The sequence below is a fragment of the Solanum tuberosum genome, unplaced genomic scaffold, assembly GCF_000226075.1.
Source record: "Solanum tuberosum cultivar DM 1-3 516 R44 unplaced genomic scaffold, SolTub_3.0 scf00340, whole genome shotgun sequence".
Classification (NCBI taxonomy): domain Eukaryota; kingdom Viridiplantae; phylum Streptophyta; class Magnoliopsida; order Solanales; family Solanaceae; genus Solanum; species Solanum tuberosum.
This window is the reverse complement of record NW_006239258.1, coordinates 530,308-548,838: the sequence shown is the minus strand read 5'-3', so window position 1 is coordinate 548,838 and position 18,531 is coordinate 530,308. Positions and strand designations below refer to the sequence as shown.

At 32.6% G+C, this 18,531-nt stretch overlaps 1 long non-coding RNA gene across 1 annotated transcript; it reads left to right on the top strand.

Annotated features, from left to right (window-relative positions):
- The first annotated feature begins 623 nt into the window (after nucleotides 1-623).
- On the top strand, nucleotides 624-5,964 carry LOC102594504 (uncharacterized). Its single transcript, XR_368380.2, has 3 exons — nucleotides 624-742; nucleotides 864-932; nucleotides 5,725-5,964. It is a non-coding gene; the product is annotated as an uncharacterized lncRNA (long non-coding RNA).
- The last annotated feature ends 12,567 nt before the right edge of the window (nucleotides 5,965-18,531 follow it).

The following is an 18,531-nucleotide window of genomic DNA, read 5'->3' as shown; positions in this document are numbered from 1 at the left end:
CGTCGATAGGTGTCGGCAGTTATTTTCTTAAGGGCTTTTGGGCCTTTGCCTAATTATTCTAGCTGAATACTATGTCGTTTTACCCTTCACTTTGTAACACCTTAGAAATTTTTTGAACTAAGACTTGAACCATCCTTCGTTGTGAGTGGGATTTTACTGAGGAATTTAAAATTTCTTGAGTGTTAAGGTCACTAGATGTAGCACCTTGAGTTCCAAGAAGAACTAAAGAGAATTCATTCAAGTCATTCCTAAGTTTTTCTAAGTTTTGGGTCAAATTCAAACGACCATAACTCTCAGTACAGGATGATTTAAGTGTGCCATAAGATGTAAAATGAAAGGTCTTTGAATTATATTTCCAACGCCACCAAGTTTGCTAAGTTTCGAGTTCGAATGAGTGAGATATCCCCTTTTGAAGTTAAGCTGTACAATTAAAGAAAGTTACCCGAAAATAGTGAGGGGTATTTTGGTCTTTTCCTTACCAAATCAGAATTTTTTTTTTCAAATTTTTCTGGCCTGATGGCCATTTTATTAATAATAATTTTGAAAACATCAGTCTGGCCAAAGGGCCCAATAATAAAAACCATTCTGCCCAAGTCCATCCATACCAAATCCTTCTTCCTTAATTAGGAAAGTGAACCTAACATCTTCCACCTCTTGCGATCTTTCCATTTTCATATTTGTCTCCCAGGTTCTCCCTTTCGAATGTCGCGTGTGCTTTACTCGTCTTCGCCTTTTGCTCTGGGTATGTATCCATCTTGTATCTCTCTATTTATGTGCTTCCTTGCTCTTATTGAAGCATGCCTTACTGATGGGTAGTTCTTCTTCCTTCATTACTGATTGACTCTTCTCTTGATCCTGATTAGGATGTAAATTGATGTTCCTCGTATCGTGGAGTGCGTAGTGGTCGCCATCTAGACGCAGCTCAGTTCCAGGTTCTTACATGTCCTCTGCTCTTTTTTCCTTTTCTTTATTATGTTCTGACTCCCCCTTCTTTTGTGTCAGCTGATATTGTGCTGAATATTCATATCTCTTTGGATTTTGTGTTGACCTCCATGTTTGATTGTTATCGATGATGTTGTACCCCTTTTCTTTTGGCGAAAACGTTTTTGTGCTGATATAGATTAGCAAAAAAGTTAATTTGATAGCTGTAAGGATCCCTTTCTGAGGGTTTTCTTTTTCGTAAATAGCTTTTTTGCTCTCCCTCCCTGTTTGTCTATATGTCTGATCTTGGAACTTCATGGTGTCTAATCTTCTTATACCTTATTCTGATGGATGGAGTTTGTGTTTTGTCCATATTTACGATGCGTTTGCCAGTTGTTGGTAGATCTATAAAGCTATTGAACTCTTGTTTCTCTATGTGATTAATAGCTAGGTTAGCTAAATAATCTGCTATTTGATTGCCTTCCCTGAAGATATGTTTGATTTTAACCTTCTGTGTCCGCACCTCCTTCATTATATCTTCCACTATTTCTGCGATTTCCCAAGGTATCCTCTAATCCCTTTGTATGATGTTCTTTAGAGTAAGGGAATCCATCTCAATTATGAGATTTAATTCATTTTTAGTAAGGTTTTAAGGGTCTAATCCTATTAGGTTTAGCTTTATAATCCTAATATACGCCTAGGGTTTTAGTTGAGAGTTCAAGAAGAGAAAAGAGGACAAAAGAGGAGAGGATCAAAGCGTTCGTCTAGATTCTTGAGTTTTATTGCGGATTTTCGCCATGGGTTTAATCCCTAAGAGGTATGTAAGCTTCCATAGTGTTGGTTTTGTTCACCCACACACCAATCATATTAATTTCAACGTTAAATTCGTTCTAGAAAGTTGAAGGTTTGATGTTCTTGAATTGTGTTCTTGAAATTGACTTCCGTTCTTGAGTTAAGATAAGATTAATGAGTTCTTGAGGAAATCGTATCAATTTTAGAGTTGTGTTTGATTAGATTCTTGTGTACATGTATTGGGTATCTGAATATAAAGAGAAATTGAGAAAAATAATCGAATTTAGGCGAATTGGGGTTAGAAAATGAAAAAGGAAAAAGTCAGGCAAAAACTCGGTACAAGGTCCGCGACGCAGACCTGTTCCTCAGAAACATAACTTTTCTCTTTGCGTCGCGGAGAGGTCACGGAACCCCTCTGCCTCAAAATTTATTTCACGACCAAATATTAAAATGCATCTCCGCGTCGCGGACTTGCTTTCAGATAGTGATTTCTTGATTGTTTCTCATGTTTAACTATCTAAAAACACTCCTAAACATCACACGATCTTTCCTATCACAAATCACAACGTTGAATTCATAAATCAAATTCAAGGTAGAGTTGAGAGTCAAGTCTTGAGAGCTCATTCGAACATTTTTGAGAAAGTCCCTTTGAGTCTTTTTGAGAAGTCTTCTACAATTTCTAGTAATTTGTTTCAAAACTCGAGCAAGTGAGTATGAGAGTGAGGAGAATGTATTCCTGAGTCTACCTTATCATTACGATATCCTTCATATCATTAATCATAACTCTTGATTCCATAATCCAAATTTAAGAGAGAGTTAAGAGTAGAGTTCAAGAAAGTCTTTGAGTTCAATTGTGAATCATTTGAGTTCAACTATTGATTCGAGCTAAGTTTTGAGGAAGTAAATATGAGAACAAGAAGAGTCATATACACGGGTTCCATATCATTATGTAGACCATTGAGTCGAGTCGTTCATGCCCATAAATTCCTCATGAACTCCATAAGTTGAGTATCTTTGAAAGAAGTAGTATCTTCAAGTTCTAAGTCTTGAGTATTGAGTTCATAATCCTTTTGAGATTTTATTCCTCATCATGGGACCATTACATGTTACTAATAAAGTCCTTGAGTTGAGTAGTTCATGCCCATAACTCCGCATGAACTCTATAAGTCGAGCAGTCTTGAGATGAGAAGTATTTTTAAGTCCTTGAGTTGAGTAGTTCATGCTCATAATTCCGCATGAACCCTCTGAGTTGAGCATTCTTGAAATAAGTAGTATCATTGAAGTTATTGAGTTCTACCTATGGTTATTGAAAACCTTGAATTGATTCGTTCACGTCCATAATTTGGCATGAAACCTATTTTAAGAAGTCTTATATAAATGTTTTAAACTTGTTTTGACTTGAGTTTTGAGTTGAATAAAGAGTAAATAGTGAAATTCTTTTCTTCAAAAGAGTATATGGGGACTATGTATTCCCAAAGAGTAAATGTTTTTACATTTAAACAAGAAAGGAAACATTGATTTCCAACAGAGCCTTTGAGCTAGTTTTTCAGTAAAGAGTAAATGCTTTCATATTTAAGCAAGAGAGGAAACACTGATTTCCTAGAGCCTTTGGGCTAATTTTTGAGTAATTATGTCAAACCACAGAAAGAGTTGTGTTTTTAAAACATATGAGCTAGTTATATTTTGGGAGCAGTATTGAGCACCGATATGGGGGAGAGTTCAGATAACTCACAGCCCCCATAAACCATGTAGCCAACGTGGGTAGAAAATGGTCATACTTTTTAGATGATTCCTTAGTGCTTTTTAGCATAGAATAGTGGATCCACTTAGTACTTAGGTTCTATACCACTGGCAAGGTATAGGACGACCTTGGCAGCGTGAGGCAAAACGTTGTATCATCAAATAGGTCATAAGTGATGGTTGTCGGTTAGAGAAACTCCCACAGAGACATTTTGTATTCTTATATACATAGAGTTTATTTTGTATTTTCATATACAAACAGAGTTTATATTGTATCCTTGCATACAAACTGAGTATATTGTATTCTTAAATACATTGAGCCCTATTTTCTCTGAGTTGAGTTGAACTATGTTTCTTGAGTTGAGTTTAGTTGAGTGAGTTGAGAAGAGGTAAGTATGTTTCTTTTTTATCAAGTTCAAGCTTATGTTATGCTTTAGAATTCCCCTTACATGCTCGTACATTCCATGTACTGAGCCATTTGGCCTGCATTGTTTCATGATGCAGTTACATGTAATCAGGATCATCAATAGGAGCTTCGTTGCTACCATATACAGTTCGAGTTAACTATGGTGAGCCTCCTTGCTTTCGGAGGGTTCCACTTGTACTTTCAGTTATATCAGCTGCTAGAATGTCGTGGGTCTTGTCCCGACTTCCATCTTTGTCAGTTAGAGGCTTCATAGATAGACAGTAGAGTTTCAGAAATTTGTTCATTTATTTTGTTAAATATTTTAAAGACTTAAGTTGCCTATTTATGGTGAGTTCAATATATGATTTTTATTCAAAGTTATTCATTTGATTTAAAGACTTGTAATTGAGTTAAATGAATTTTATTCAGTTTTTAAGCTTTGTATGTTTAAGTTAGTCTTCCGCTTGTAGTCAGCCAGGATGAGGGTTCGCTTGGGACCAACAATGGTTCTCGAGTGCCGACCATGTCCAGGGTGTAGGCTATGGTTGTGACACACCTAAATCCCTATATAAGTGTTTTTAACCCCAAACTTCCCCAATTGAAAACCATTCTCTCAAATTTTTAAAAGAAGAACAAGTCTTCTTCTTCAAAATATTTCTCTATCTAGGAAGCTTGAAGAAGGAGTCAACCTAGGGTTTCAAGTTAAGCCTCCAATTCTACCATTGAAGGCAAGCTCTTGGTATTGAGGTATGATAGTTTTCATCCATGGAACCCTCTCCACCATGGAGCTCCTAAATCCTCCAATTTACAAAGTTAGAATCCCTAATTGAGTTAGAGTTTTCTTCCATATCATGAGTTCCTTTTAATGTTGATTTATTTAATTGATTTATGAACTTTTATGCATGAATTGATATAATCTCATGATTTTGAGATGAATCCCCATGAACCCATGCTTAATACATGTATTTAGATATTAATGATTGAAAGTAGGTTTTGAACTATGAAGGGTGAATTATGGAAATATGCATGTTCTTATGAAATTGATGAGATATGATGTAAATAGCCTTGAGAATAAAAGCATATATGTTGTTGTTGTGGTTAATTGTTGTGAAAAGATTGCTCACATAACTACCCCATGCACGAATGTGTAAGGTTTTCTCACATAAAGAATTCTAAGGTTGAAAGGTTTTCTCACCTAAAATGAATCAAAGTTAAGGAGCTATTCTAATGAAACCTAGCTTGGATTGGTTAATTTATTGTACCTTTCCATGGATGGCATATGACTTAGCTTGGATTGACAATATGACGTGCCCTTCCATGGATAATAAAGATAAGTTAAGGGAATGACTATTCCATGGGATTTACGCTTAGCACTGAGAGGATATTGAGATGGAAGTTCTCTCGTTAGTAGAGGTTGGGCTTCTAGTAGCAATCTCCTTATCCCATACCTAAGTTCCCCCATAGGATGATTGTCTTAGATAGACATTAGCTAGCGGATCCACATAAGCTAGAAGTTCAGGGTCTTACCTTGGCAAGTAGGATACCCCTTTTCGGTGTGGGGTAGACATTGGATTCCGTGTTAATAGCTCACATGGTCTTATATGTCGGTTAAAGGTAAATCTCTCACAATAATGAACTAAGTTTACTTCAAGAAGTAACTCACATGTAATTTAAGATGATGTCTATTTTGATTGACCGTGTTTTATGACTTATGTCTTCTACCCTTTTTATATCATGTTTTAGCTTGCTCATTGGATACCATGACATATATCCCCATTTTAAGCATGTTTTCAAATGTTTTATGCATTGCTATCATACTTGGTACGTGTTTGTACTAACGCATACTCTTGCCTACATTTCCCCAGATGTAGGGTCCGACCTTACAAATTCGCACTTCCGTGGCTAGGGATCTCATATATATAGAAGCTTGACTATTGGTGAGTCCTCATGTTCTGAGGACCGAGCTTGATTTCCCTTTTGTCTTTACTTTCAGTTCTTGGAACTTGATGTACGGGATACGTCCCGATCAATCTTATGTACTAGATGGCTTTGAGACGATGTTTAGACTTTCGCTTTTCTCTATAAAACTTTTATATGTCGAAACTATCTTTTACATCTCTTATATTCTATTATCTTGTATGATGAATGTTAAGTGGCTTGTATGGGGCCTCTCGGGGTCTTATACGTCATGTCACACCTAGGGGTTACCTTGGGTCGAGACAAGTATATGAACTATATCTTTGTTGGGTGTAAGATAAATGGGCGATTATATATATGATTTCACAGATAGAATATATTCTTTAATTTTAATTTTTCCAGTAAAAAAAAAGGAAACCTTTCTTAGTTAACTATGGACAGTCAGATAACTATCTTTGATTTATGTATACAGTCAATCGAGAAGTCAACAACAAGAACGTCATCTATTATGTTATAACTTATAAAATAAAACTAATATACAAAAAATAGTTCTAAAAAATAAAATGTAGTTGTTCTCTTAACATGTTCATATGACATCTAAACAATTTAATGTGAAATACACGTGCAAAGCACATCTGGTTAGGTGAAAAGAAAAATACACAACAAATATCGTTTATAAGGTAATATAAGTGAGATAATACGACTAATTACATGATTAAACCTCATCAAATTGAAATAAATACATACATCATTGCATTTAACTAATAAAATATTTCATTGACCATCTTCGTAGATTCGCGTGAATAAGAGATATATATGACGATCCACATTGAACATTCACAAAAGATATTGCAATATTATTTTGTACAAAACTTATTATTCAAATCTTCGCTTAAATAAGAAATACTATTTGCTATAATATTATTTTTTGAATTGGTAATCATGTGCAATGCACGTGTCGAAAAACTAGTATATATATCGATTTTTGATTTTATTTTAAAACTTGAGTATATAGATAATTATCACTTTGATTAAAAAACTTGTCTGGAGTTAAATTTATTTTTAAAAATGGTAAAAACTTAAAAAAATAGTTCTCATTTAAATTTTAGCAATTTAATTTTATTGAGAAATACAATTTTTTGTGAGGTTGATACGTGACAGTTTTTGTCCATCCTATTATATATAGATAGAAGATTACACAATTTTTTTTATATTATCAAATATAAAAAAGTATTTTTATGTTTCATTTCACTTTTGGAAAAGGGTCTGAAAAATACTCCAATTTTGGCCGAAATTGTTGTTACGATACCAAACTTTATGAAGGACCTTTTACCCCCTGCACTATTTAATAGTGTATTTTCAAGGTATATATGTGCCCATGTGGACACATTACTATTTATAATTATGCAATATTTATGATGTCCACGTGAGCACATATATATATATATATACCTTTAAAATACACTCTTAAATAGTGTAGAGGGTAAAATGTCCTTTCCAAAGTTCGATATTGTTACAACAATTTCGATCAAAATTCAGATATATTTCAGACTTTTTTCCCTTTCAAATTTAAAATGCACTACAGTAAAGCTAAACTAACAATCTATATTATACTATTTATGTTTGCATCGTTATTGCTATAAATAAAAGGAGGAATAGTTGTGGAATTAATTTTAAAAATGAAGACTTATCATTTGTAACAATTTATATTTTTCTAAAAAATATTTTAGTTAGCAATAACAATAATAAATTTTTAAAACGAACATTAAACATTCCACAAAAAGAAAAAGCAGGACTAACCTTTTGCTGCTCCATTGACAAATCATCCATGCATTGAAAGATCTTTAAATTGAAATAAGAAAATTAACTAACCACATTCAAAAAATTAACTAACCACATTCACAAATCATGTATTTTTAATGAAATTTAACCATAGTAACTTATTTTAATAAAATAACAATAATTATAAAAAGAAGAAAAAAAGAATATCAACAGTTGAGTCCTACTTGGATTCTAGTCATATTTATTTCCATAACTACATTATTTTCTTTCCAAACTTAAATACAATATTGAGCTTTACCGTAGATTTTCCCAGGATCATGCTTGTGTAGTTTTTCAAAGCATCAAAACTTGTGAATTTACTAAGAAATATTTTTAAAGTATCAGGTGATTTTGAAACTTGACAAGCTTCTTCTGCTTAGTGCACTACAACAAATATGATATTTAGCTACGAAATTACTAGCTACAACATGAATTTCGTCACTAATTGTTCATCTTTAATGACGAAAATCATATTACGTTGCTAAAGATCTATGGCCAATACTTTAAGTGATGAAACATAAAATTTCGAAGCAAAATTTTGTCTACTAAAATTTCCCACCAAAAAATAAGTTGGCGCCATTTATTGAGTACTATTAGCTACAAATATAAAGCTATCAATGACAGATTATTTTGTCACTAAATGATGTACCCAATTTATGACAAATCATCTTTTGTCCTAAAATAATCTATATTTGGGCACGAAAATGCTCACTAAAACTATGATGATTCAATGGCGACGAATTACAATTTTTACTTAATTATTGTAAAATTTAACTACAAATTTTACATTTAATTGTGACTTTATTTTTTGTCACTAATAATTTAAATAATTAGCGATGATAATATTATTGTCTCTATTTTAACATATAATTTTGCGACAAATAATTTTTGTCACATAGATACCAAATTTTATTCTCATTTTATTATTTATCTATTTGAACGTAATTTACATTTTTTAAAATTTATCTATATAGATGGAGTATAATTGACATACTATTTTTACTTGATTATGTCAAACAAATTAAATAATTTTAGTAGGAGTAGTTAATGGAAACCCATTAAGTGACGGAAATCATAGTTGTGAGAATTTATATTTTAAAACTAAAATATTATAGTAAAAGTAAAAAAATAAAATTTAACTTTTAAGTATTTGACCTTCCCTCCACTTTCAATGCATTAAATTTTCTTCACTCATTCCCCATTTTCCATCCCACGTTACATGAAACTACCCACTCACTTTTTTCCTCCTTTTAAGAATTATTAATAAATTAAAATCTATCCACTTAAATCTAAAAAACCAACTAGAATACAAATACTACATTCCATTCCTATAGGTATTTTACTGGTCTCTCTCGTTTCTTTTCCTTCTTTTATCTAGTATCCCAAATTATGTCCATCTAACATTTGTTAATGCTCTATAACTTTTTAAATATTTGTTTCAATTAGTATAAGGAACAATTATTTTCCAAAATTGTTATTCAACTTTTACTTGGTGTTGATTGAATGTAGAAATTCTTGACACCATTTCAATAAGGAGATAAGTTTTTATTGATTGTGATACTTGAATGTTTAATAATTTTGAATAGAAGAAATTATTTTATATATTCTCATTTTATAATTTAGTTCACTAATTAATATTATTCTTAAAATTAAAGTTTGAATACATATTTTGTTTACATTATGATATCAAAAAGTATTTTTAGAATTAATGTTTGAATACTAAAATTCTTTATTTTCTTTTACACAGGTACATGAATGATGAAGATGTAAAAAAGTCACTTAATGAGTGAAAATGTAAGATAATGGAGCACTGGTATACAAGGAAACTACATAGTTTTATATTTTTGAATTTGTTATTGTTTTCGTATCTCAATTAGATTTATCTATTTTTGTTTGAGTAATTTCACTTAATTTACTTAATGAGTTTGTATGCAAGTGTTATCTACAAATTATTATAATATACGGTGTTTTTATTTATGTTTTTTTGGTTTTCTTTTTTTTTTGATGATGTTATTTTTATTTACATAGATTGCGTACTTTAACAATTGAAATTGACATGTATTAACAACAAATAGTTTAAGTACATATTTATTTACATAGCATTAAACGTTATAAGAATTATATTAGGTCACAAAAATATCTTCTTTGGATAAAAAATAAGTAACCCTATTGCTACTATTTTATTTAACACGAAGTGATTATATTTAGTGACAAAAATAATTACAATAATAATTACATTTTTAACTACAAATTAATTCATCAATAATACCGCCTATTATCTGCCAAAAATATTTTTTCAACCACGAAATTGTTATCTTTTAGTGACGGAATCTTATTCTTTTTACTACAAATTATGCATAACGTTAAAGACGATCAAGATCGTCACTAATTAAATTAATAATTAGTGACAAATAAATTTTGTCATTATTAGACACACCTTTAGTGACAATATGATATTTTTAGCTACAAAATATTTACATTTTTATGACAAATAAGTTCGTTGCAAATACTATGCATTTGGGGACAAATATTCTTTTTGTAGTTAATATAAGACTTTCAGTGACGACACGCTAAATTGTCTTTATATACTATTAGAGACAAGCGTTTAGAGACGAAAGATTGACGAAATATTTTTTTGTCATAAATTTATTTTTGTGACGAAATATGATTTTTAAGTGATAAAATAATTCGTCCTTAATAATCAAATTTCTTGTAGTGGTGGTACGTCGTTATACAATTAGAACAAATTTCACATTTTTTTCTCGTTTGCCAGCATAAAAAAGCCTCTTTTGAACAATATCTTCATGAGCAAAAGAATTTCAATGCACTAAAAATAAGTGAATATAGTCTCATGAGAGGTGAATATTGTATCCTTAAGTGTCTTTATATTGTCCCCAATACTTTGGCTCTGCTCTTTAGAATGTTGGGAAGGAGTTTATTGATTGAACTTTCACTAATATTGAATATGTTTTATAATTGAAGTGTTGAAAAATTATGAGCAGATTCATTATTGTAAGCTATCTAACTTTCTTAATTGTATTTTGCAGGATTAATGGAAAAATCAAATGTAGATGAGCAAAATATAGGAGTTGAAGTTCTATTAGAAGAAAGTGACATGGATGGAACTGGACAAACTGCTTCTGATATAGGTGTGGAAAATTCAAAAGATCCTTACATTAGTAAGGAGTTTCAGTATCTTGATGATTCATTTAAGTTTTTTCTTGATTATGCTCATTGTAATGGTTTTAGTGTGCGCCGTGGCCGTATGACTAAATCAAGAAAAGATAAATCAAGAATTGGTCTTCGAAGGAAGGATTTCGTTCAAAGAAAAAATTAGAAAGTAATAAACCACAAGATGAAACTAGAGAAGGATGCAAAGCGTTGTTATATATGTCGAAGAAAGGAGAAGATAAATGGGTTGTTTGTAGGCTTGTTGCTGAGCACAATCATGAACTTGCATCTCCAAATAGTCAAAAGTTTTTGCGGTCAAAAAGGAAAAAAACTGAGGCCCAAAAAAATCTTATTGATTTGCTTGACAACTCAGGAGTCCGTCCAAGTAAAATAGCGTCAGTGTTGATAAATCAAGTTGGGGGTGTTGATCTATTGAATTTAACAGGTCAAGATATTCAGAATTATTTACACACAAGAAGACAAAAAGATCTCGAAAAAGGAGATGCACAATTAATGCTACAATATTTTCAAAGACGTCAATCCAAGAATTCAGGTTTCTTTTATGCAATACAGATGGATGTAGATGTTCATTTAGCTAATTGTTTTTGGGTTGATGCTAGATCTAGGATTGCGTATTGATGAGTCCACAAATGGAACTCATTTAGGGCTTTATTTTGATAGAAATAGTGTCCTCAAATGCTTATTTTGTCTCAATATCTGATGAAAACTATTAAATTTCAGGTATTTGAAGTTTTGGTGGAAGCATGGACACTTAGGCGCAAAAAGGAACAAAAAGGTTGAAAAGAACGAAGAAGTTGAAGCATGCGTATCGCCAAGCACACTTGTCGACTCGCCGAAGGGACGCACTCCGCCCTTTGTTCCAGTACGCGAAGCTTTGAAGGAGAAGGATCAAAAAGGCGATGAAAGGAGCAGTCGGCGCTTCGTCGAATAGTTCCGCGAAGCAATACTATACCGCCCAATGACATAGAGCACGACGACGCTGAAGGCTAGTGCAAGACGGCGACGAACTACACCAAAGGTCGAATCGCCGAGTTAATCGGCGATTCCGACTAACCTCGCCGTAAGATCGCCAACACTATTTTCTGAAGTCTATAAATACTAAACTTGTTATTAATTTTTAAAGGAGTCGAATTATTATTATAATTTTCATAATAGAATAGTACCATTTTGGGATATTTTCTCTCAAGTTTGGAGAGGATTTTTGGGAGACTTGAAGAGAGAAGGAGTTCATCTTCCCAAAATTGGAAGTGGGTCTTCTCCATTCTTCTTCCTTTGCTTATATTAAGGTTTAATTTCTTATACCCATTTGATTTCTCTATCATTTTAGGTATAATTTCTTATTTCTTGATGTGTGGCTAAAAACCCCTATTCTTGGGGTGTGATTTAGCAAATATGTGTTGATATTATTGTTGGGTCTTGCTTGCTGATAGGTTAGATGTATTTTAATGGTGATTTCACCTAGTGGTTGTGGTTTTAAATTTTAAATGGGTTTGTAGTTGCAAATACAAAACCATCCATGTATTTTCGGCTTGCTCGAGAGAGAGGTCGCGAAACCAAGACCGCTAGACTGATGGTCTAAGGAGTGGATTGACATGAGGTTCAGCCCGAGAGGGTGAGCCCTAGTCCTATATCCTAACACTCTGCTCGAGAGATAAAAGATAAATCAATAATTGGTCAAGAGTTTGTCTGTTCAAAGCAAGGATTTCGTTCAAAGAAAAATTTAGAAAGTAATAAACCACGAGATGAAACCAGAGAAGGATGCAAAGTGTTGTTATATATGTCAAAGAAAGAAGAAGGTAATTGGGTTGTTTGTAGGCTTGTTGCTAAGCACAATCATGAACTTGCATCTCCAAATAGTAAAAAATTCTTGCGATCAAAAAGAAAAAAAACTGATGCCCAAAAGAATCTTATTGATTTACTTGATAACTCTGGAGTTCGTCCAAGTAAAATAGCGCCAGTGGATGAATCAAGTTGGGGGTGTAGATCGACTGAATTTAACAAGTCAAGATATCCAGAATTATTTGCAAACTAGAAGACAAAAAGATCTTGAAAAAGGAGATGCACAATTAATGCTACAATATTTTCAAAGACGTCAATCCGAGAATCTAGGTTTCTTTTATGCAATACAGATGGATGTAGATGGTCATTTAGCTAATTGTTTTTGGGTTGATGCTAGATCTAGGATTGCGTATAAGAACTTTGGGGAAGTAGTTGTTTTTGATCCTACATATCTGACAAATAAATATAAGATGCCTTTTGTTCCATTTACTGGAGTTAACAATCATTATCAGTCTATTTTGTTTGGTTGTGCTCTACTTTGGGATGAAACTCAAGACACTTTCGAGTGGTTACTTCGTACTTGAAAGATTTGAGTGGCACCTCATACAATCATAACAGATCAAGATTCTGCCATAACAAATGCAGTTGCAACAATATTTCCTAACAGTAAACATCACTTTTGTATGTGGCCATAACAAAGAAGATTCCAGAATATCTAAGTCATGTGTACCATCAGTATAACGACTTTAGTAACAAGTTTAGTTGGTGTATTCATGGTACAACCACTCCTAAGGAGTTTGAAATGGTGTGGTTCGAGATAATGAAAATGTATAATTTAGAAGAAAATAGTTGGTTGTAGAGGATATATGCAATTTGTGAAAAATGGATACCGGCATATGTGCGTACCACTTTTTGTGCGGGCATGTCGACAAGTCAAAGAAGTGAGAGTATGAACAAATTTTTTAAAGATTATTTGAATTCTAATACTCCAATGAGTGCATTTGTGGTGCAATATGATAAGGCTATTGACGCTAGATATGATAAAGTAAGGGAGAAGGATTACAAGACAACATTCAAGACCTATCTTGAAAACTTTGTATCCTATGAAAGATGAAGCAGCGAAGGAATATACAAGAAAAATGTTTCAGATTTGTTAAGAAGAACTAATTCAATCTAAAAAATTTATTGCCGAAAAGATTGAGGTTAAAGATGGAGCAAACATCTATAAAGTCCATCAGCTTCAAAGACAAAGGCCAACATATATCGTTAGTCTGGATCTTGCATTGAAAAGAGTTGTTTGTTCATGTCACAAGTTCGAGTTCATGGGAATTCTATGTAGACATGTACTAATATTATTTATAAAAAAAACCAGATTCACTCACTTTCGATGTATTATTTATTAGATCAATGGACAAGAAACGCAACCAAAGAAAAAGCTAATGACCCCTCTATTGTAACACAAACTTTGAAACCTTCTACTTTGTGGTTTAATAACATTATGATGCATTCTATTGGGTTATCTGAGCGAGCTACAAAGTCTGAAAAACATTATCAATTTGCGCATCAAAGATTATTGCAATTGTGTGGAGAACTTGATGAGCTTTCTTATGAATCTGAGGAAGATTGTGCATCAGGTGGTCAAGTTAGTGAGAAAGATCGGAAAATAAACTCATGTGAATAAAGTCAAGATGTTACTTTGCTTGACCCTCCGGTAGCAACAACTAAAGGGTGTCCGAGATCTTTGAGGATGAGAGGTTTTCTAGAAGTTACTCAGAAGACCAAAAAAATTTGTTCTCCAAAAATTAAAAGAAATTCTTCTCAAAAGCAAAAAAGGCAAACGAAAAGTGTGAAACTTAAGAGAAAGGAAACAAGGTAATTTCACTTAACATGATGCATATTATTTCTATTGGGATTAATTTTGTAATAACTTCTAAAATTTCATATGTAGGTCAAACATTAATGCTTATTCAGAATTTTATCAAGAATATATTGAGAATGCTGGCTGTGCTTATGCCACCTCATTTACGGTAAGAATTGCTCTTTCTTTAATCATGTCGTTTATATATTGTTTACATGATAAGATGCGTGTTGATGAGTTATTATTCTCTTATCAGGATTTGATGAAAGCGGCTTCAACTCCATTCCAACAATGTCGTCCTAGTTAGTGAGTAAAAAGATAGAAGATTTGGAGCTTTGAGAATAAGAAGGAAAGAGGAAGAAATAATTCTTTAGATTTAGATTTATTAGTTTTTCTCTGTTTTTTAATTCTAAATAGTCCTTTCATAGTTTATTTTGATGTGTTTATGGTGTAAAGACAGTATTAGTATTTGGACATAATCAACAAGTAAGCATGTTGATCAATGAACTGAGTTTGCTAGTGTATATGAGTTTACTACATGGTTGATTTTTTTCTAGTTACTGGATCATCTCTTGTTTGAGTTGGACAAAATAGATTCCTTGTCTAGCAGGTTCTGTTGGATATGAGATTGTCTCTTATCTTTTGTTTATTTTTACTGTGCGGTTGATCCTCATCAAACAAAAAATATTTTTACTACATACTTTATAGGTTTCTGATTACATCTGGTGCTGGCGTTTCGTGGTGAAATCATTGAGCCACCACCGTTGATGGCTTTGGCTAAGAAATACAATCAGGAGAAGATGACATGCCGCAAGTGCTATGCTCGGTTGCATCCTCGTGTTGTCAATTGCCGCAAGAAGAAGTGTGGACACAACAACCAATTGAGGCCTAATAAGAAGATTAAGTAGATACTGAATTCTAATTGCTGCTGACTTGTTTCTTATAAAAAAAATAGTGTACTTGAATTTATTGTTTACTTTCCTGTTCTTTTTACCCTTTAGAGATTGATTGTCTTGTATTTGGGAGGTATATGAAGATTTTTTGCTACTTAAAAAAAGACTCATTAATTTCGAGGTGTGTTTTAATAAATAGTTAGGAAACACAAACACATGATAGTTAATGTAGGGAACTCGCAAGAAAATGATACTACTTCGGTGCACAGGCCCCTGTGATACACCAGATATTGTTGAGCTTTTTCTCTCTTCCTCCTCTCTCACCAGCTGCTAATAGTATCATCAGTCTATGAATTTCCTCTTCATTTTCAGGTTTCAAAAATAGTAAAACACGAGATAGATGTTAAAGATCATAAATGTACAGGAAATCACGTATCCAATAAGTTTTTATTGATAAATAGTTCCAAAATGGCACCAGAACAAGTACACAGATCTGGACGTATTACATTACATAAATTCTAACTTCAGTCTTTCATATTTTGCATAAAATTTCATATCATACAATTGTACAAATTCTGAATACATTTATATTTGAAGTCATAAAACGTCTCTTTTTTTCTCTTCGAATCATCTTCCATTTCTTTTACACCATATAATATACATGTTGTTTGAGTCGATAAGAGGATCTTTATATGCATCGTTGTTGACTATTGTGAAGATAGAAATATGACATAAATCATAAGATAGTCTAGAAATTTTTTCCAGAGAAACAAGATGGCTACAACTTTATCGTCCTTCACATTCCAATGGGTCGTGTCCAAGCAAACAACGTTGATGACCTAGCTCGTTTGGCTGATGAGTATGGTTCAAGAGAGCTCCGATTGACTGTGGAACAAAACATTATTAGTACTACTAGTAACCAGTTTTATGGAGTAGTTTCTTGAAGATAACTGAAGAAGTTCAAAAGCAAGCATCTCTTATGAGGCTAGTAAGGAAGCACTAGATAGGTTGCGAAATTGGTGTGCAGTAGTTTTGAAAAAACTAGCAGAATGACATTATTTAATGGAAGATCCAAGATAAAACACGATCCTTTGATTAAGAAAGTACATCATCAAATTCATACCCGGCAAAATCAAATACAGAGGCAGCACCAAGATGTTATGCCGCTGAAATATTTAGTTTTGCTTTTTGGTTGGTTGGCAGCTCATGGAACATGTTTTACCGAAGCTCATGAGCAAATTTTTCCACAATCCCTAGATAACCGGTTTCAGCACACCAACAAGCTCCTCAAATAGCCTTGCAGAGATACTTGCATTTGAACATCTTCTCAATAATAGTGTTCTATTCCAGTGAACCAGATCTCTCCTGAACCATACTCATCAGCCAAACGAGCTAGATCATTCATGTCGTCAGCTTCGACATAAGTAACAGGAATATAAAGATCAATAAATCTATAACCTTTCTGGTTATGTATGCCCGCCAAGATAATAACTTCTTTCTCATTGTTTGCACATACATAGCTTCAATAATAAAAGAGAATTTCGGACAATTTTCTGGTTTTATTTTCAAAGTAATTGAATTACAAGTAATGGAATGCAAACTGAATGAGCTCAACTTCAATATTGAAGGCAATCTAGTCCGTTGAAGCTCATTAACCTGAGAATATATCCTCCCTCTAGCTCTTGCTGAGAGCCTGAGACATTGTCTTTTCAACCTTTGCCTAGAATTCTTCTGCACCATACGTTAGTTGAAATTGAAATCAAGTCAGATCAGATAAAGACACTTAGCAGATACCCGTCTAGCTGAGAGTACATCAACCAGTTAACACCATTACATGAAGCAGGACTTGCCATAGAACACTATCAAATCAAATCTCTACATTTCTGCTTGTTCCCTTTGAAACCAAGATCTGAAAAAAAGCTTCCAGTAATGCTTTGCAAATCGAAACAAAATTACCTAACTTGATGCCATTACATAACTTGAGGTTTCTAGGATGAATATAGTTGAAATTGGAATGCAGATACTCTAGAGCTAGCCATATCTGATTCAGCCAGTTAAGCAAGAGAAATGGAGACGACGACAATATACTTTAAAATGTGAAATTTGTTCTAATTGTATAGCGACATACCACTAGGTAGAAGAAGCTTGTCAAGTTTCAAAATCGCCTGATGCTTTAAAAATTATTTCTTAGCAAATTCACAAGTTTTGATGCTTTGAAAAAACTACACAAACATGATCCTGGGAAAACCTACAATAAAGCTCAATATTGTATTTAAGTTTGGAAAGAAAACAATTTAGTTATGGAAATAAATATGATTAGAATCCAAGTAGGACTCAACTGTTGATATTCTTTTTTTCTTCTTTTTATAATTATTGTTATTTTATTAAAATAAGTTACTATGGTTAAATTTCATTAAAAGTACATGATGGTGTAGAAATTTCATACACCGATGATGCACAAAACTTAAACTCTTTTTTAATGGTAATTTTGAAAATGAAACATAAAATTCGTGTTGTTACCTATCAATCTTCATGAAATTCAGAATGGGACGTTAGACATTCACTTAAGTTTTTGCTTATGTATAAACTGACACATTAGGAGATAGAAGCATATGCATAATTCCTAGTATTTCGAATTAACTGAATTTCAATTAAAAATATCCATGAGACAATAGTCTATGGAAGTTATTAAAATAAAAAGATACAAGATATTTCGAGAATATTCTCAAATATCGTTATGCAGTATTATAAGTATTTGTCAAGAAATAATTTTCACTTCATTGTGTCTCTCTCACTCTCAAGAAGCACAACTTCACTTTAGTTTCGGCCTTCAATTTATTCTCCGAAAAAGCTTTCTCGGCTATGGTGGTCTTCTTTCTGCTGACTCTTCTATGCAGTGGCGTAGCCAGAAATTTAATGAAGGGTGTTCAAACTTTTAATAGTAATTTTTTTTAAAAAAAATCGACGATTTAAATTACCAAAACAAATAATCAAGTTAAGCAATATTTAATTCTATATAAGAATATTTTTAATAGAATTACAAGTGTATAATTCAAAACTAACATAAAGAAAATAAACTACTATTGAAAACATAATTTAAATATATTATTACAATTGTACTCGACGAGGTTTCATATCCTGAAACGTTTTTATAATAGACTCATTAGAAATAGTACGAAATACTTTCTTTTCTACATAAGGCACTATACAAC